This window comes from Onychomys torridus, chromosome 9 (genome assembly GCF_903995425.1).
Source record: "Onychomys torridus chromosome 9, mOncTor1.1, whole genome shotgun sequence".
Classification (NCBI taxonomy): Eukaryota; Metazoa; Chordata; class Mammalia; order Rodentia; family Cricetidae; genus Onychomys; species Onychomys torridus.
This window is the reverse complement of record NC_050451.1, coordinates 98,505,153-98,527,149: the sequence shown is the minus strand read 5'-3', so window position 1 is coordinate 98,527,149 and position 21,997 is coordinate 98,505,153.

Sequence of the window (21,997 nt, the reverse complement as noted above, 5' to 3'; positions counted from 1 at the left end):
ACAATGGAGAATTTGAAAGCCAGAAGGACCTGGACAGATATAATGCAAACACTAAGAGACCATGGATGCCAGCCTAGACTAATATACCCAGCAAAACTTTCAATCATCATAGATGGAGTGAACAAAGATAAAACCATATTTAAACAATACTTATCCACAAACTCAGCCCTACATAAAGCACTAAAAGGAAAATTCCAACCTAAGGAAGGCAGATACACCCATGAAAACACAGGCAATAGATAACACCACAGCAGTAAACCCCAAAGAAGAGAAGTACACACACACTACCACCAAAAAATAAAAATAACAACAGGAACAAACAATCACTTGTCATTAATATCCCTTAATATCCATGGACTTAATTCACCTATAAAAAGACACAGACTAACAGAATGGATACGAAAATAGGACCCATCTTTCTGCTGCATACAAGAAACACACCTCAAATTCAAAGACATATATCGCCTAAGAATAAAAAGCTGTGAAAAGGCTTTCAAATCAAATGGTCTTAAGAAGCAAGCTGGTGTAGCCATCCTAATATCCAGCAAAATAGACTTCAAACTAAAATCAATCAAAAGAGATGAGGAAGGACATTACATACCCATCACAGGAAAGATCCTCCAAGATGAAGTCTCAATTCTGAACATTTATGCCCCAAACACAAGGGCACCCACATATGTAAAAGAAACATTACTAAAGCTTAAATCACATATAAAACCCCACACATACCTAAACATAATAAAGGCAGTCTACAGAAAGCCAACAGCTAACAGCAAATTAAATGGAGAGAAACTCAAAGCAATACCACTAAAATCAGGAACAAGGCAAGGTAGTCCCCTCTCCCCATAGATATTCAATATAGTACTTGAATTTCTAGCCAGAGCTATAAGACAACATAAAGAAATTAATGGATACAAATTGGAAAGGAAGAAGTTAAGCTCTCCCTATTTGCAGATGACATGTTAGTATACATGAGTGACCCCAAAAATTCAACCAAGGAAATGATACAGCTAATAAAAATCTTCAGCAACATAGCAAGATACAAGATCAGCTAAAAAAAGTCCAGTAGCCCTCCTATATACAATAGACAAACAGGCTGAGGAGGAAATCAGAGATACATCACCCTTTACAATAGCCACAAATGATATAAAATACCTTGGGGTTACGCTAACTAAGCATGTGAAGGACCTATATGACAAGAACTTTAAGTTCCTGAAAAAAGAAATTGAAGAAGGTGTCAGAAAATGGAAAGAGCTCCAATGCTCATGGATAGGCAGGTTTAACATAGTAGAAATGGCAATCTTACCAAAAGCAATCTACAGATTCAATGCAATCCCCATCAAATTACCAACACAATTCTTCACAGATCTGGAAAGAATAATACTCAACTTCATATGGAAAAACAAATAACCCAGGATAGCCAAAAGAATCTTGTACAATAAAACAACCTCTGGAGGCATCATGATCCCCGACCTTAAGCTCTACTATAGAGCTACCATAATCAAAACAGCTTGGTACTGGCATAAAAACTGACATGTGGACCAATGGAATCGAATTGAAGACCCTGACATTAACCTGCACACCTATGAACATATAATTTTTGACAAAGGAGCCAAAAATGTACAATGGAAAAAGAAAGCATCTTCAACAAATGGTGCTGGCATAAGTGGATGTCAATGTGTAGAAGGCTCAACAAATACATCCATATCTGTCACCGTGCACAAAACTTAAGTCCAACTGGATCAAAGACCTCAACATGAATCTAGTTACTCTGAACCTGACAGAAGAGAAAGTAGGAAGTACTCTTGAACACATTGGCACTGGAGATCACTTTCTAAATATGACACCAGTAGCACAGACACTGAGAGAACAATCAATCAATGGGACCTGTTGAAACTGAGAAGCTTTTGTAGAGCAAAGGACACAGTCAACAAGACAAAGCGACAGCCTACAGAATGGGAAAAGGTCTTCACCAACTCCACATCTGACAGAGGGCTGATATCCAGAATATATAAGTAACGCAAGAAATTAGACATCAAAATGCCCAACAGTCCAATTAAGAAATGGGCTATACAACTAAACAGAGAATTCTCCACAGAGGAAGTTCAAATGGCTGAAAGACATTTAAGGAATTGCTCAACATTCCTAATTATCTGGGAAATGTAAATCAAAATGACTCTGAGATACCACCTTACACCTGTCAGAATGGCTAAGATCAAAAGCACAGAAGACAGCTTATGCTGGAGAGGATGTGGAGCAAGGGGAACTCTCCTCAACTGCTGGTTGGCATGCAAGATTGTCTAGTCACTTTGGAAATCAATATGGCGCTTCCTTAGAAAATTGGGAATCCATCTCCCCAAGACCCAGCTGTAGCACTCTTGGACATATACCCAAGGAATGCTTAATCATACCACTAGAGCATTTGCTCAGCAATGTTCAAATCAGCATTGTTTGTAATAGCAAGAACCTGAAAACAACCTAGATGTCTTTCTACTGAAGAATGGATAAAGAAAATATGGTACATATGCACAATGGAATACTACTCAGCAGAGAAAAACAATGACATCATGAGGTTTGCAGGCAAATGGATGGATCTCAAAAAAAATCATCCTGAGTGAGGTAACTCAGATTCAGAAGGACAAACATGGTATGTACTCACTCATAGGAGGATACTAGATGTAAAACAAAGATGACTAGACTGCTATACAACTCCAGGGAGGCTACCTAGAAAACAGAACCCTAGGAAAGACACAGGGATCACCCAATGACAGAGAAATGGATGAGATCTACATGAACAACGTGGACTACATTGGGTGTAATGAAGGTCAAGATTTGAGGGAAAGAAAGCTTAGGGGAGCAGAAGATCCCAGCTGGATCAGGAAAAGAAAGGGAGAACAAAGAATAACTGACCATGATAACTGAGGACCACATGAGAACAGGTATAGGCAGAGTGCTGGAGAGGTCCCCAGAAATCCACAATGATATATCCTCTGTAGACTGCTGGCAATGGTCAAGAGAAAGCCTGATCTGACCTAGTCTGGTGATCAGATGACTAACCATCCTAACAGTTGTCTTGGAACTCTCATCCAATAAGTGATGAAAGTGGATGCAGAGATCCTCAGCCAGGCCCCAGGTGGAGCTCCAGGTGTCCAAATGTCGAGGAAGAGGAGGGACTGTAAGAGTGTGAATTGTTGAATCCAAGATTGCAAAAAGCACAGGGACAAATAGCCAATCAAATGGAAGCACATGAATTATGAACCAAAGGCTGTGGAGCCCCCAGCTGGATCAGGCCCTCTGGATAAGTGAGACAATTGAATAGCTTAATCTGTTTATGAGGCACCCAGTCTGTGGGACCGGGACCTGTCCTTAGTGCATGAGCTGGCTGTTTGGAACCTTGGGCTTACACAAGGATACATGTTCAGTCTGGAAGGAGGTGACAGGACCTGCCTGTACTGAATCTACCAGGTTTAAATGAATCTCCAGGGGTGTCTTGTTCCTGGAGGACATGGGAATAGAGGAGATGGGCTGGGGGGAAGTTGGGGGTTGGGGCGGGAGGTGGAAGTACAGGGGAACCCATGGCTGAAGTATAAAATTAAAACACATAATAATAAATAAATAAATAAATAAATAAATTTACCTTCCTCCTCCTCCTCCTCCTCCTCCTCCTCTTCTTCTTCTCCTTCTCCTCTTCTTACTCCTCCTCCTTCTTCTTCTTCACAGCTATAGAACATAGACCAAGACATATCACACAGCTATGCAGATAGTCCTGATGAAATCAATAGGTGATAAGCAAGACATAAAGACATGTCATGAGAAAGTGTCTTTTATGGGAGAATGGAGATTTGATGGGATTAAAATGAATGGAAATCAGGGTGTGTGTGTCAATACAATACATTATATGCATCTCTATAATTGCCAAAATAAATATAGTTAATAAAACAGTGAGGAAAAGTCAAAGAAAAAACAAAAATGACTGACTCAGTGATCCTAAACACATTTAATTGACACTTTTAAAAACAAGTTTTCCAGTAAAAGCAATGTTAAAAGTACGTGTAATATCTCTTATAAGTCTATCTACTTCTTAAGTAAAAATTTTTTTTTTATGGGCAAACAAATATGGTTCCAAATTCTGCCCATTTTCATCCTTTCAGTGAACATACAGAATCCTCCTCACACCATATTAAACTTAGTTTCATTGCTGTCACTGTTACATTCCTAGATGAAATTTTAACAAAATTTTGAAATACCTAATGAAAGAACACTTGTGCTCAAATTTATTTTATTCCTACCCTTTGCAATGCAGTTATGACAACACTTCCTAATTGTCAATTTGATTAGACTGTGAAGTGTTGGATGAACAGTAAAGCTCTCTGTGAGTGTCTGTGAGGAAGGTTAATCGAAAAGACACAGCAAATGCTCTTTGTATGACACTAAGAAACACTAAACACTAAAGTGAGTAACAGCACAGCATTTGGCAGCAGATGACCTAGAAAGGACAAAGGATATTATATGATGTGTATATTTAAGAGAGGATCAACAAAAAAAGGAAAATAGCTGTGTAATGGTTTGAATATTTGGCCACTCCAGAATGCACATTGAAAATTAACTTGCCAAAATATGGTATTAAATGGCAAGAAACACTATAGGTAATTTGTCCATTGAAGTAACACCCCTATGAGTGATCCTAATGCCCTAAATACATGACTCCAATTGTTCCCCTCATTCACCAGATGATTCAAAAAGGTCTTGGCTTTTACCAACATCATGATATTTGACCATTAATCTTATATATCTGTGAGAAAATTAAATTTATTATTATATATTGCTCACAAAATCCAAAGCAAAATCCCCCTAAATTTGGATACAGGCTCTCCCAGTAATACTGGTGTTCAGTTCATCAGCTAGAACGGGTGGTTAGGAATCCCCAGAATCTTCCCATTTCCTTCTTCTAAGTGCTGGGGTACAGGTATATGCTGTTAAATCTGATGTTTACACCACTTACACAAATCCAAATTCAAGATATTTATGTGCTTTGCCCACTGAGACACATCTTTAGCTCTTATAAGCCAATTACTATTAAGTTGAGAAAAATATCATTCCAGTAGTTACTTGTGTGTGTGTGTGTGTGTGTGTGTGTGTGTGTGTGTGTGTGTGTGTGTGTATGGGCAGGGGGAAGTATTGTGGATAACCAAGTCTACAAAGAACACAGTTTGTCTCAATAGGACCAGCAGCTTGAGATGTAGGTCAGGCAAAACAAGTCTTGTGTTGAAATGGGGCATGCATCACACCTTTCAGTGCTATCAAAGCTAGCTAGGAGGAAGAAATTTTCCATGTCCCAGCTTGCATTCTTTTTATCTTGCAAACAAGATGTATGATATTTTTAGAAAGAAAATCCCTGTGCCATGTGTGGGATACTTCCATATGAGTTGTATGACAGGGAGGCTGAAAGCCCCTAAATAGTACAGATTATTGTGATTATTCTTAATTTCATGCCAGAAACAAACAACGTTTTAAAAACTATAAAAGTTTGCGTATCAATTCCAACAATGTTTCACAAAGAGAATAACTATCGGTAATATTTACTGTTGAAATGTTGTTTAATATCTAAACAGTAATAAACAAATTTAATACTGTAAATTCCAAATTGAGCACATTACACAGGAAGCATTTGATTTAATGTTTATTCTGAGCAAAACAATTTTATTAGAAACTTTTTGCAAATAGATTGATTTATCTCACAACCTTGACATAGAAGCTTCTTTCTACAGTAGATGATTAATGCAAAGACCATCAGTTTACCTATTTGCAGAGAGAAAGGCACTATAGAAAGGCTATTCCTAAATGAGACATCTATCTCACACCCACTCCTCAAGTCTCATTTTAGAAGAAGATCAGTGAAAGCCAGAGAAAGGAAACTATAAGGAAAAGGAATTTTTCTGGACACACACAGTATGGCAGTTACACAGAGGAACTCATAGTTCCTATGATGTCATTCCCAAGACTTGTGCAGACTCAAGTCAAACAAAATCCTAATATGGAGAGTGGAGGCTGAAACCAAGAACCATTTTTTTTTTTCTTTTTTAATAGATGAACTATTGATAGTTGCTGAGATCAGTTCTCTTTAAGGTTATAGTCCCTGGTAGCGTTAACACACCTCATTTGAAAGCCTCATTCCTAACAGTATACGAGTAGCCAAAATTTTGACTTTATGGGGGAAAAAAAGATAACATACATTTGGTTTGGAAGGGAAGAAATTAGATCTTTGAGAACTATGGAAGAAGTAAACATGATCAAAATTCATTGTATGCAATTATCAAAAATATGTATTTTTAAAAACCACTTATAGGGGTTGGGGATTTAGCTCAGTAGTAGAGCGCTTGCCTAGCAAGTGCAAGGCCCTGGGTACAATCCTCAGCTCCAGCAAAAAACAAACAAACAAAAAAGAAACCAAAAACAACAACAAAAAAAAAACCACACTTATAATAAAAGGGAAAAGCCAATCATATAAAAGATTCTGTTAATAGCTTCAACAGTATCACAATTAATGCTGAAATACCAAATGCATTTCCTCTAAGATTAAGGGAGAATCCAGTAGTGTTGACTCTTATTATTTCTAATGTAGTTTTACCAGTGCAAGCATTATAACTAGTTTGAGTCATTTATAAACATATAAGTTAAAGGTTCTCTTTCTAAAGAAAAGCTTTCAACTGAATAGAAGAAAGGCTACCAGAAATTTTGAGAATAAAAAAAATATATGGCCAATAATTTTTTATTCCTTGTTCATTTAGTCATATTTACCCTACTGTTATTTGTCTTACTTAATTATTATTAATTATTGTCTGATTTCATGTTTCTGTCATTGTTTACTCTCGATTTATTTCCCCAAAAGACTTTGTTTCCACCTCTAGGTATAAGGTGACAGGGATTTCTCAGTGTTTGTCTATCTCTGAATTTTTTCTATATTACATTCATTTTCACAGTTATTCACAATATACAAATAATGTGATATTTTAAATTGAAAGTTTATCTAACAATGTTGAAGACTGAAGGAATAAAAAATAAAGCTTTTCTGAATCTATTGTCCAACAAGTTTAAACTTTGAGAATTTTTGTTAGTTTTTCTTTTTTATTTGTAGTTCTAAAACTCATAAATTATAAAGAACTAAACCTTCATTACTATTTTAAAATATTACTAATTTATTTTAAATAGCAATATATTCTAAAACAAATCAAGAATATCAGTTACAAATCTACATTTCACTTAGTTTGTTTTTCAATATTCCATTTTAAATCCTCTTTATATTAAAATATTCCCTAGAATATCTGAGTTTAATAATAATTATAGCTTAATTCCTTAATATAATTTCTTTAACATAATTCCTATAAGAAATATAGGACTCTTGTTATATTTAAATTAATGTTTATCTACATATTAATTGGTAGATGTGCAATAAAGAACTAAAAATAATGTAAGTTTTATCTGTAATTAGAAATGTAATTTCTAAGAAAACTATAAATATTTACACATTAAAAGAATCTATCATTCATCTACTATTGACATTTGTACAGGAAGTAATTCATATCTGCTTTTAGCAGGAATAAGAAAAACTGACTTACAGTCAGGTAATTTGAAAATTTTAGAAGTTGCTTTAGTTAAAGTATTCAGTTAGAAGTTACAGCATGTACATTAGTATTTATTATATGGAATTAAACAGATTTTATGACTTCATGGTACATAAATACTACAATAGATTGTAAGCAATATTATCAATATCATTTAATATATTATTATGTCTAAAATGTTATTTTAGCCAACTTTTACAAATATTTGTTTTTACCAATGATTTTTCTACGGACAGTCTTAATGATGCATACTTCTAATCCTAGACCTCATTAGGGCTGAGACAGGAGAATTTTGAGTTTGTAATTAATCTCTGGATACAAAGAATAATACAGGAAAGCCAAGGTTACATAGCTAGACCATGTCTCAAAACAAAGGAAGAAAATTAATGAAGATTATTCATTCTTTGAACAGCCATTTATATAAAACACAATAATTAATTCTACTTTTCAAGATAGTGTTTCCACCTATGCATTTGGAGGATACTCCTTAATAGGGTAAAACAATCTTTGTATTGATATCCTTGAGTAGATTACAAATTACAAACATGTCATGATCATTCTGGAAATCATTACTTTCAACTTGCAAAAAATCAAGGAGTGATTGCCAAGGCAAAAGAGTGCTTGATAACACAATCAAGAATTTACATAATTCATTCTGATCTCTTCATCCAGGAAGACATAATGATAGCATGCTGTTGGGAGATAAATTATAGAAAATTGTCTGCTTACAACTTCATACATATTTAAGAGAAAGATTATGTTTTCTGATAAACCAGGCTTTGCATTTTCAAGGCCATTTTTTAGTAGTTATTATGCTTCTGTTGTTACAGACTCTTGATGTTCGAATTGATCTTCTAAGAAATCACATCAACACATGAAAGCACCATTATTAATGATATATGCATATTAATAAATACATTAAGTTTATTACAATAACTGGAAAACTAAAACCAAATTTCTTATTTTTTATATTTTTTCTGACTTATTTACTTATTACTGAAAGTCCTTTAATATTGCCATAGAAACCATGTTGATTTTAATAAGAGCATTGTAATTCAGGCAATGGAACAAAGGTTGATCATTGACATCTTAATTTCAGCTTTGATATTAGGATCTTCATTATCTGTTAGCTATTTATTCCTTCCTTTATTTTTTTTTATTTATTTTTTTTGTTGTTGTTTTGAGGCAGGGTTTATCTGTGTAGTCCTGACTGTCCTGGAACTAGCACTGTGGGCCAAATTGGCCTGTAAATCACAAAGATCCTCTTGCTTCTGCTTCCAGTGTGCTGAGATTAAAGACATGGGCCACTGCTATCTGAGGAACTGTTTCTTTTGTAAGGATGAAATAGATAGCTAGGTATAACTTCACATTTGAGTAATAGAATCCCATGCTTTAGGATAATTTATGTCTTACTAAAATTAACACAAATATTTATCATAAATAATAATAGTAAAAAATCAATTATTGAAATGTAATATAGATCTTTGATTTTGAATGTTTTCTTAGAAATAAATGTATTTGCTTGGAGAAGACTGATTCTTCCTCTCTCAACAACACTTCCTTGCCTGCTGCTCTTCACCTAGGGGCTTCTGCAATTTTCCCCAGAACACATTTCCCTATAAATCGGTGTTGTCATTCTGCAAAATTTATATAGGAAAATAAATTGTTAGGATTTATTCATGCAGATTCCATGTCATTTAAAGAAGACACTGCCTTCTAAAAGATATGCTTCTAGCTTTTCCAACCTTGCTGTCCCTCTTCTGTGATGTTCAGTGGAAGAGTAACATACAATGACAAATCTGAAGTAGTATAATGTAGTAATTCCAAGTGGAATATAATGTAATTATCTATAAATATGTGTATAACAATAATAATTATAGACTAAAAGGTCATGAACTTGAAATTGACAAGGGTATTTAGGAAGAGTTAGTGGGAGGAGAGGGTAGAGTAGAAATGATGTAAATCATGCACTACTATAAGAATTTCTCAAAAATTAAAGTTCTATTCTTATAGATGTTCATAAATGGGAAAGCTTACACTAGTATGTGAAAAAGAAGACACTAGGAAAATTCATCTCAATTGTGATATAAGTAAAAAACTGCTCCATAATAACAAAGCCTATTAGTAAATAAACAGCTCATTCCCAGTGGTGGGAATGGACTTGCTCAGCCTTGATGCAGGGGGAAAGGGCTTGATTCTGCCTCAACTTGATATGCCAGACTTGTTTAACTCTTCATGGGAGGTCTCACACTCTCTGAGCAGCAGACAGGGAGTGGGATGGGAGGGAGGGAGAGGAGGGAAGAGAGCGGAACTGTGGTTGGTATGTAAAAACAAAAACAAACTTTTAAAGAAAAAAGAAATATAACAAAGGTAAGCATTTGCAATTTTATATTTTATACCACAAAGTTTATGAAACAAGTAGATGAATGTGTATATAAATGAAACTAGATGAAAATATTAAAATATGAAACAAAAACATTTTGTCTAAAATTTCTTTCATCATTCACTCATATTGAATTGTCAGCTCTTTGTTAATTTTGCAAACATACACAAAGACCTAAAATTTCTCTGTTGAAAGAACAGCCTCTGATTTGTTGTTTTTTGTGGGAAAGTGAATGATACCTAGAAACTTTTATTAACTTGAATCTGCTGGAGAGTCTTGGATTTTTCTGTTTTTCTTTTCCTCCTCACTGACATTGACTAACCATTTGATTCAATGCCATCTCTAGACCTTATCAATGAAATGCCTCACTTTTACAACTTACCTGAATTTGGTACATCAATGACTTTTAATAAACATTTAAAAGTTTCTATTGTAGGAGGTATTTACTATGTATGTGCATTAGCTCCATTCACTCTACATATCTCATCCATCTGAACTGATGCTATCCATAGGTATGAATCTTCCAGAGTAAAAAGTTCCAGAGACTAAATTCATATCCTCTGCAAGAGCAACAAGTGGTCTCACTTACCATGGTATCTCTCTAGCTCCTGCATAGGATTTTTATACTCAAGCATACCAACTTTGTTTTCTCATTCTCAATATAAATACAAATTACTTAATATCACATCCAAAAATGCAGTCACCAAATGCCTCTTTTGTTTCCATCTTTGGTCTTCATATTTCATTGGCCAGAATTTTTCTTAGACAAAACAAAACAGGTTGGATGAATGAATGGATTGAGATTTAATATTGATGAAGGTGATGAAGGTAAACAGATATATGCTAGATAGATAGATAGATAGATAGATAGATAGATAGATAGATAGATAGATGATAGATACATTCATAGATAGACAGACAGACAGAGATGATGAATTATGGACAGACAATGAAATGTAATTTATGAGGAGAAATGACCAATGAAGTTAAGAAATCTAGAACGTACTAAATAGGCTGATAACTTAGGATGGTAGCAGTGTGCATCACTCAATAGCAAAACATGGCACCTGGGAAAGCTAACAGTGCCAAGGACAAAGGTTTCAGTTCACAGGCAGTGAAAAACCTGGTAACCGCATTGTAAAAATGTCAATAGTCTACCTCACAGAGAGCAAAAGTTGGAGAGCTTTAGTTGTGACATTCAAGGGAATTAAAAAAAAAATGTCCCTGACCCAGGAGTGAAAACAGCAAATGAATGTGTTTGCCTGCTTGGCACTATGAGGGTCCCCAGCCATTAAGTTGGTAACTGGGCAACTCAGTCCCCTATAAACATCTGCAGAAGGCCTCCTACAACAATCAGATAACCATAGCATGTTCATTTTTTTGCAAAAGTTGTCACAAGATTACCCATCACAACTGAACTATCTGACTCATTGCTTTATAATATATTAAGTCAGTATTTTATATATTGACCTTCTTCTCACAATACTAGTGATTGTTTTACTATAAATGAATAAATAAATACTACAGCATGCCCTCAGTGTAACATAAGATTTTACCTCAAGACTCTTGTAACATTCTTCAACTCTTAAAAACCAAGAAAATTAATAATAACTTCATGACTTTTCAGTGCTTCCTCTATTTGGTTATGACAAAAATTGTGTTGCATTTTTCATGGCTTATATCTCTACATTTTCCATAATTAGACTTTTGTGTAAGATATGATAGAACTCAGATACAAGCTAAAATAGCAGTCTGATAAATGTACTTGTCATAAGTGAATGAGTGAGAAGTTAATGAAGACTATTATTAGTCTCTTCCTCCTTTGCTCTCTGAGATAAGTCTGCGTTAGAAAGAAACAGCCTCGACATAAATGCAAGTTTGTTTAAAGAGCACCAAGAAAGAACATTATTGGAAGGAGCTGAGATTACTTCATCATTAGATGTTATTGAGGCATTTCCTTAACAATTAACAATGCAGTACATATCTCCAGAATGAAAGTAGTAGTTGTCCCTTTTGCTCCAAAGAGCAGCCATGTTTACTTTTTCATACAACTAGTGCACATATTATATTAGCCTGTAGAAGTATAGTAGGAAGAATAATGGCCTTTCTCAATTATATTAATAGAAGTCTATAAATACATGAGATTTAAAAGAATGCACTAAGGTTATAAAAGCAGAATATTATCTGGGAAGGTACAGAGTATAAGGACTGGCATTTATTCTGTGAGAAGCTCATTGCACAAAAATTAATTTGGAATTCCAACTAACAGTTTTAATAATATTTTCAAATATATTTTATATTTTTGAAATACTAATGTTAATATTTCTCTACTGATTGTATATTCAATATCAATATTTTCTTCAACACTCCCTAGATTTTTTTAATCTTATTTAAAAGGAACAAATATATACACAAGGAACATTTGAAACTATGGGATCAAAAGGCAATGATTAGATACCTTATATATTAATAAAATCATCTATTGAAAAATACAGATTTTTCAAAAGGGTTCAAACTAAATAAAATGTAGTCTTCAGAAGATATAAATCTCACACCATTTGATAGCACTATAAAAATAAAATAAAAACAAGTTATCATGTTTCTTTTTTAACTACTTTGCAGTTAGTACTAAAAAATATATGATTAAAAATGTAAGTAGCTTTACTTATCTCTTTCCACTGACTACACTAAAATCTTAAATGTGAAGAGACTGTCATCACAATAGAAAGAGGCATATTGTGAGTGGTAAAAATAAATTGGTGAGTAGTGATAAAATTAAGACTAATAAATAGATATTTTTCTTAATAATTGTGTAAAATCAATCAGGAGCAAAATAATTTTCTACTCAATATCAACATATTAAAAAGTATTTCTTTCATTTCTTCAAAATAACTGACCATGCAGGCAATAACAGAATGTGGTGCTCACTGCTAAGTGCATCACACCCCTAGATAGTAATCATTATGAAAAAATGGGGAACATTTGCCTTGCCTTTTTTCTTCCTTTGATGAATTTGGCCTATATTGGAGGAAGACAGCCTCCATACATGGCATTCTGTTCTCATACCAACATGGAATGACCTCAGTATCATCACAATGAGCTGTAAGGATATTATAATTAGATATTATTTGGAAATTTTCTTAACAATCAGCAATGCACTTGTCTTTCCCCAGACTGAACCTAATAGTTTTCAGTAGATTGGGGTAAAAAGGGAAAAGAAACAATATATTTTGGATGTGTTCTTATTATTTAAGCCTCAGATTATCTATTCTATTTGGATTTTCATTACATCCACTAGTGGTTTTGACCTCAAGACTTGGCAATTGCAAATATGGACTAACAATGATTGTGACTGCATGTAGAAGACGTATGTAACCTCAAGTCAGTATAGAATACTGGTATGGATCCTGGGAGATTGGCACTAAGTTTTTCCCCTAAGAGAGGAGCTATTGATATTTGGTTGCTTGAGTGACGGAGAAACAATTCTCTTTAAGGATGTTACCTCTCTTAGGTCAAGTATTCTACAACACATGCCCTATGCATTGAACTCGATGATTTTTGCTGGGCTTTAAGAGATTGCTGACTATTCATGGATTTTCTTGTTCAATTTTAATTTTAGAATTTTTTAATTCCTTAAAGAATATTATGGGTATTTTGACTGAGAATTTATTGAATCTAAAAGTTGCTTTTGGTGAATCAGTCATTTTTCATAATATTAATCATACTAATTCATGAAGATGAGAAGTCTCAGTTTTCTTCCATCATTCCCATTCCCTTCAGATAGTTTGAGGGTTTGTTGTTGTTTTTGTTGTTATTCTTATTCTTGTTCTAGAAGTCTTTCACCACCTTGTTTAGGTTTATTTGAAAATATTTTATTGTCATTGATGCTATTTGAAGGGGGAATGTGTCCATTATCTCTTTTTTAGTGTGTTTGTTGTGGGTCTATAGAAAGGCTTCTGCTTTTGAAAGTTGATTGTGTACCCTCACACTTTGAGTAAATTGTTGATTTTTAGCATTTTCTGATATTTGGGGGATTTCTTATGTACAATAACACGTCATCTGCAGGTAGGACTAATTTGACTTCCTGTCTTATTTATATTCCATCAATGTCTTTCTCTTGCCTAATTTTTTCAGCTATCTTTGAGCACTGCATTAGAAAGAAACGGGATTTCAATGGGATTGTATCGGGTTTTTCTCCATTCCTGACAAAGAGCTATTGGCAAATAATGACTGCTGAGAAAAGAATTACCTTCTTCTAGGGATGAGACTCTTTATTGATTGTCCAGTACAAAATGGTCATCCCTAAGGCCACATACACAAAGGCAACAAAAGTGAACTCAACAGGCTTTATATATACATACACACACACACATACACACATATGTCTGTGTATGTGTGCCTGTGCGTGTATACATGTGTGTGTGTGTGTGTGTGTGTAGCACACATGAAACTATATACTTGTGCATATATATCCACATGTATATGTGTATATACACATCACAATGACAAACAAAAAGTAGGTATCAACAGAGTAGGGAGTGAATGGCAATGGTTGAAAGTTGCGTAGCTTTGAAGTAATAGATTGGGAAGAAGGAAGAAGTAAAGAAGAAGTATGAAAATCATCTATTTCTGTTTCAATTAAAAATACATTTTAAGGGTTGGGGACTTAGCTCAGTGGAAGAGCACTTGCCTGGCAAGTGCAAGTCTCCAGGTTCTATCCTCAACCCCCCAAAAAAAGGAAAAATACATTTTAAAATTTACTAATTAATTAGAAAGAGAGAAGACAAGTAGATATGTGTGGATATAACTGGCAAGAATTGGAAGGTAGTGATCAAAATATATTCTGTGATATTATCTATGGTGATATATTCTGACCCCTGATATATTGTGTATCCTAATATACTTATCTGGAGTCAGAGGACAGAACAACCACTAGATAGACATAGATCACAGAAAATGGTGGCACACACACCCTTAATCCTAGCATTCTAGAGGCAGAGATCCATCCAGATCTCTGTGAGTTCAAAGCCACACTGGAAACAATCAGGCATGGTGACAAACACCTTTAATCCCAGGGAGTGATGGCAGGAAGCAGAAAGGTATATACGGCATGAGGACCAGGAACTAGAGCCTGGTTAAGCTTTCAGGCTTTTGAGCAACAGTTCCGATGAGATCTAATCAAATGAGGACTCAGAGGCTTCCAGTCTGAGGAAACAGGATCATCTGAGAAATTGGCAAGGTGAGGTTAGCTGTGACTGGTTATGACTCTCTGATCTTTGAGAATTAGCCCCAATACCTGGCTCCTGGGTTTGTTTTATTAATAAGAACTTCTAACAATTTGTGCTACAATTATCAAAGAATTAATGAAAGCATTACTTTACAAAAAGTGAATGGGGACCTCATCTACTGAGTTTTATCCTGTTCTTGCATAAAAACGGAGAGAGCAGACTTCTGAGACTTGTTCTCTGACTTCTACACACATGTATATTTATACCACATGCACACACATACAAACATAAATATACAAATAAATAAATGTATTAAACATATAAAATAGAATAGATGATCTAAGGCTTAAAAAATACAAGACCATCAATAATACGTTTACTGTATGTTTTCCTTTTCACTAAACTAAATATTTTTATTCATCTACACAGTATAGAAAATAGAGATAAATTCATACAGAACATAGACCTGTCTGCTCACAGTTAACAAGGCGGTCAAGAGAATAAGAACTCAGGGATACTTAAAGATTGGAATGAAAGTGAGCATGTCTGAAATGGATTAGAATGTTTTCTCTTCCATAGTAGTTGTTGAAAACATATGACAAAATGAATCTGACTACTCTGATATATAAGAGAATGTCTCAAATCTAAACTTCGTTGACTTTTTTCATTAATTCATTTATTCTGTTTCTTTAGCTCATCTTGGGATATGAAAATTTCAAATGTTTTTCACTTTCATTATATATTTCTAAAACCTTTTTAAAAATAGATATACAGATTTTACAAGAGATTCAACCAATGAAGTAAACTGCTTCAAAACAACTTAGATGTTTCAGAGTACAATAAATATCAGTTGTTCATGTTTTGTATTTGTTTCCTTAACATTGTCAAACAACAAGATGTTAATGACTTTTTTTTTTTATTTTTGAAGACAGGTATCATAATGAGAATGACTTTTTGTGACGACAATAATTAATGGATTAATGCAGAAACATTAAAACAAATATATGGTTTGCAGATGATTTTCTAAGAGATTATACTTCATTTTAAGAATCAAGTTTTTCTACAATTAAAATTATTTCACTTCTGGGAAAATGAAGGAACTATTTAAACTTGTAATTAAATAAAACTTTGGGTGTGTTTCCAGTGTGCATTTGGAGTGTGGTATAGTGATGTGATTCAAACAAATGAATGTGTGGGCATGATGCAAATGTCAAGTCCAGAACAGGCTGTTGGGCTTCTCCATCTATTACTCAGTGTCTTACTGCCTTGAGTTCATGTACTTGTCATTGTGTGTTTTTTATTTATTTGTTTGTTTTCTTTTGTTTTTTTGTTGCTATTGATTTTTTTGTTTTGTTTTTTGGATACATTGGATGAACAAAGTTTTCGTGTACATGTGACCTGCATTTTCGGTCTCCCAAAGACCCTGGATTTCCAGGAACACAGAGACATACCTGATTTGTTTTAATACCTGAGGGGCATTCAAAATCAACTGTTCATTCTTGCAGAGCAAGTGTTATTACCAACAGAGTTATCTCCCCAACACTAAATTAATGCTTTATCATTTAAGTGCATAACGTTCAAATGATTTCATTAGAGAGTACATGAATGGCCTCTGTGTTAGGAATGCTTGCTGATCTAATGGAGGTCATCATTGGTTGCTATCACTCCATCCAAGCAGCTCAAAAACACCTATATCTCCAGAACCAGGGTATGAAACAACCTCTTCTGGATTGTATGAGTATAGACATGTACACAAACACACAGAGACACATATGTACATAGAAATAAGCTGAGTGCTCCAATGTCTCCCAATATTTGCACTATCATCCAATTGTGGATTTTCTATGTTAATGTCATTACTGTAAGAATAGGCTTCTCTGATGAGGGTTCAGTGATGCTCTGATAACAAGGTGTCATGAGTAATTTTATTGTTGTTTTCCTTTAACAGAGTAGTAGCAGTAGGATTTCTCTTAGGGTCCATGTCTTATACAGGTCCTGATCTCACTGCTAGGAGCCTTTCAAAGAGACTAAGCTACGCAACTGTCACACTCATGCAGAGGGCCGAGGTCAGGGCCATTTTGGGGTTAGAGAGAAACTTGGCACCAAGGAAACCCCCAGGAGTCCACGAGGATAACCCTAGCTAAGACTCCTAGAAAGAATGGAGAGGATGCCTGAACTGGTTATTGTAGATGTATCCTGCTTGTTAAATAAGAAACACAGAGCCAGTTGAAGAGTTAAAAACCACGAGGTCAGAGCCAAAGCAGAAAACCTTACCCTTCACTGCTTCTGCGGTTCCTCCTCTCCGCAAGAGACCTACTTCAATGCGTCCTGTCTATTTAAAGACTTTCTGTTCTCCTCCCTCATTGGTTGTAACCCAGCCACCTGACCTCCTCATCACTGCCTGTTTGTACAGACCTCCAGGTCTTCTATGGTTGGTATTGAAATTAAAGGCGTGTGTCTGCTATGCTGGCTATGTCCTTGAACACACAGAGATCCGCCTAGCTCTGCCTCCCAAGTGCTGGGATTAAGGGCGTGCCCCACTACTGCTCGGCTTCTGCTCTGGCTTGCTCTGACCTCAAGGCAATTTTATTGACATACAAATAAAATCACATTTCAATACAAATAAAATATCACTATATTTCCCCTTTTCTATTTTAATAAAAAGAAAAAAAGGAAAAAGTTATAACTAATATAAGAAAAACTATATACAAAAGTACAATAACTATATATACCATATATACAAACAATAAATACCTAAACAATGTCTAGTCCATTTGTAATTGACAAATTCAGAGAAAATAATTCCATTATCTATCCTATTTTGGTAAGTCCAGAATGTACCTGATTCACTTTTTATCCTAACTTATATAGCTAACGGAACTGTCTTATAACGTCTTTCAAATTTATACACTTACAGCTCTTAGTGAGTTTTTCTGAAATCCTTAACAAAGATAATTATAACTATAACTAACTGATCTTCAACTCCCTCAGAGACCCAAGAAGGAAATAATACTACCTAATAAAAAATAAAAACAAGAAGTGCATGCAAGCAGCATCAAAAAAAAAAATGTGAGTTGACAGAAACAGCCAGCTGCCTGGACAGTCACCTGAGGTTTCTTCACAGTGTTGGGGCATCATCTTCAGCCTACAGGCTTAGCGTATCTGACAGACTCTTTTGTGAACTAAGATGTATACAAGGTCAACAGTTTGACCTCACATTTGGTGAGAGCAGTCCATGTACCAGAAACACCTGAATTCCATTAGTGTCATGTCATGATTCAGGATTTTAAATTCTGGAAATTATTGATGTCTTTTCAATTCAGCTGTCCATTTTTCTTGGCTGTGTATATGTGGCTTCATCTTGGCATCCTGTTCTTCTCCACATCTCTCTATTAAACACCATTCTACTATTGAGAGAGGTGAGCTTAGTTATTCCTCAAGAATAACTGTTTCATCTGCTGTTCCATTGCACATCAGAAGCCATTGGCCCACTCCCTGTTCAGCTGCCTTCAAAGAAAAGGACATGGTACCTTTTACAGATTGCAAAGGTCACTCACTTCAGGGATGGTGTCATATTGTCCTGGCTTCAGAAGATGCCTTTTGTTAAACCCACAACCACACTTGTTTTGGCAAGAATTGGTAGTCCTTGGTTTCATGTCCTGTCTGTCCTGTTTGTCAGCAGTTGATTCAAGGATACTTTGTTGTCCAGTGGCTGACTTTTGCAACAATGAAAGTTAGTTCCATATGCAGTTTCTTCAATGCCCATATTTTCTCTGAAGTAGATTGGTACTGCCAGGAGCCATCATGTCTCATAGTCATAGCAAAAAAGAAAAATTCTTAAGTTATTAAAACATTTTAAATGCCATATTCTGTAGATCTCTGAAGGGTTTGAAGATGACCTGTCTATCTAAAATATATCTGTTTGATCTTGACAACACACCTAATATGACTACAAGTTCAATTGTAATGTCTAACCACTAATTTTCATTTCTATATATCCTAATAGTTGGTAATACTAACATTCAAGGATTAGCAAATTACAATTACATTGTTAAATGAATGGTATAAATACAATATCTCGAACAAGATTAGAAATACGTATATGGTATATTCTAACAATCTCAATCTCAATAATAATAATTTGTATACAATATAAAACAATCCAATTGAATGTAAAATATTTAAAACTAGTAATTGTCTTTTTTTTTTTTTTAACAAGCACCTTTTGCCTAGCCCTTTACCTAACCCTTAACAACAACTTGTAACCAACCCTCCTAAACAATGAAAACTATCCCAGACCCAATACCCATAAAAAGACCAAAAAACCACCCACCCCACACCACCCCTTTGGGAATGTGGGCGTCGAATTCTTAAAATTGCTTCCTGCTGGGTATGGGCGAAGTTATCTTTATTCTGAAAAGAAAAATTTTGGGTTAATTGACAAATTCTAGGAAAGATAACTATATTCTTTGTTATCCATAATGCCAAAGTTCAGGGTTTATCTCAAGTCCTTATTCAAGCAGTCTTTGAAACTGGATCATCTCAGCTAGCCATCTCAGAATTGCTCTAAGCACTTTGTAGTCCAAAGCTGATCTGTAGATGATGTTTGTCAGCTTAGTGATATTATTTTCCACGTGGAATTGTCGTTGTGGGGCCCCATCTTCTTCCTGGAGATTTCATTTGATGTTAGGCCTGGCCGTGATTTCCTGCAGAAAACTGAAAAGAGACTCGAACACAAAGACATGTATAGGCAGCTAATCGAAGCCTTTTCTCTAAATTAATTAGTACTCATATGACCATTATTATCTCAACAAAGTTTAAATATATATATATATATATATATATATATATATATATATATTGTGAATTCTGATATAAAATTCATACTTTAAGAAAAGTTTAAAGAATCAGAATAGAGTCAAAGAATTGAGATTAGTAATAGAATAGTCCCTTAATTAATTTGGTTTTTCTCCTGTCCCATGTCAGAAGATGGCTCTTTCTTCTGGTATGATACAGGAAGTTTTCATTTTCTTTTTAACAACATGCTTGAGTTTAAAGGAGGAGAGAGCCATTCTCCAACTCCAAAATCAGCTTGGAGCTTTAATTGAACTGGGACTACAAGAAGACTAAGAGTATTAATTTTTTAGAGAAGAGCAGAAACAAACATTTAGAAAGATTTATGAAATTTTGTAGATGATATACCAATAGGCCATTTTACTCTTTTTCCTGGGACAGATGATTTGTCCTTTTTCTTCAGTTGTCTCATTTGTCCAGTGTTCTTCAGATTCCTTAGCCTTCATTCTCCTAAAAGACAAAAACAAAAACCCTTCCCCAAGACTAATTTTGGGGAGGTCCCCTTTTGGAAAGTTACATCTCATTAAATGAAAAGGCATGTATTAATGTTATAAGTGAGTTTAACCTGGATGGTCATGTTGGTTGATGAACTATCACCTCTTCTAATTAAGAGGTCTCTCTTGTTCAAATCGAACCTTTATCAGTTTTGATGGTACCCACAGCTTATCTTCTCCTGCAGAAACAAAAGCAAAACCTTGTCCCCAACGTAACACATGCCCTGGTTTCCATTCTGAGGTCAGCACATCCTTGAAGTATATAGGCTGATTTAATTCTGTTGTTTTTTCTATTAACCAATGTCTCTCTGCAGCTGTTGTTCCTTTCTCATTAGCATTGAGAAAATTCAAAGTTAATAGAGCATTGTGCAGTCTATTTCTGGGGGTTTTTGTTACCCCTTTTTGTTTATTTATCATGTCCTTTAGAGTTCTGTTGGATCTTTCTATAACTGCTTGGCCTGTAGGATTATGTGGTATACCTGTAATATGCTTTATATTATAATAAGCAAAAAACTGTTTCATTTTAATAGAGACATATGCTGGAGCATTGTCAGTTTTAATTTGTGCAGGTATACCCATGATGGCCATAACTTCTAGCAAATGAGTGATTACAGAATCAGCTTTTTCAGAACTCAAAGCAGTTGCCCATTGAAATCCTGAATAAGTATCAATAGTATGGTGTACATATTTCAATTTTCCAAATTCTGCAAAGTGAAACACATCCATCTGCCAGATTTCATTCCTCTGAGTACCCTTTGGGTTACATCCTGCTGGTAATGGTGTCTGATTGTAGAAGGAACAAGTAGGACATTTCTTTACAATTTCCTTGGCTTGTTGCCAGGTTATGGAAAAATCCTTTTTTAAACCTTTACTATTGACATGATGTTTCTTATGAAATTCTGAGGCCTCCAGCACATTTCCTATCAATAATTTATCAATCTCATCATTACCTTGTGCTAGAGGGCCTGGCAGACCAGTATGGGATCGGATGTGAGTTATATATAAAGGATGACTCCTTTCCCTGATTGTATCTTGTAATTGAATAAATAGTGAAGTTAATTCTGAAGCATCAGGGATAAATTCTGCAGTCTCAATATGTAATACCACTCTTTCAGCATACTGAGAGTCAGTAACTATATTGAGAGGTTCTGAAAAATCCATTAATACCAACAGAATAGCATACAATTCTGATTTTTGAACTGAATTATAAGGACTTTGAACCACTTTACTTAAATTTTCTGATTTGTAACCTGCCTTTCCTTGCTTGTTGGCATCTGTATAAAATGTCCGAACTCCAGATATGGGTTTTTCACGTACAATTCGAGGCAAGATCCAATCAGCTCTCTTTATAAGATCAATTCTATTGCTTTTAGGATATTTGCTGTTAATTTCTCCCAAAAAATTACTGCAAGCTCT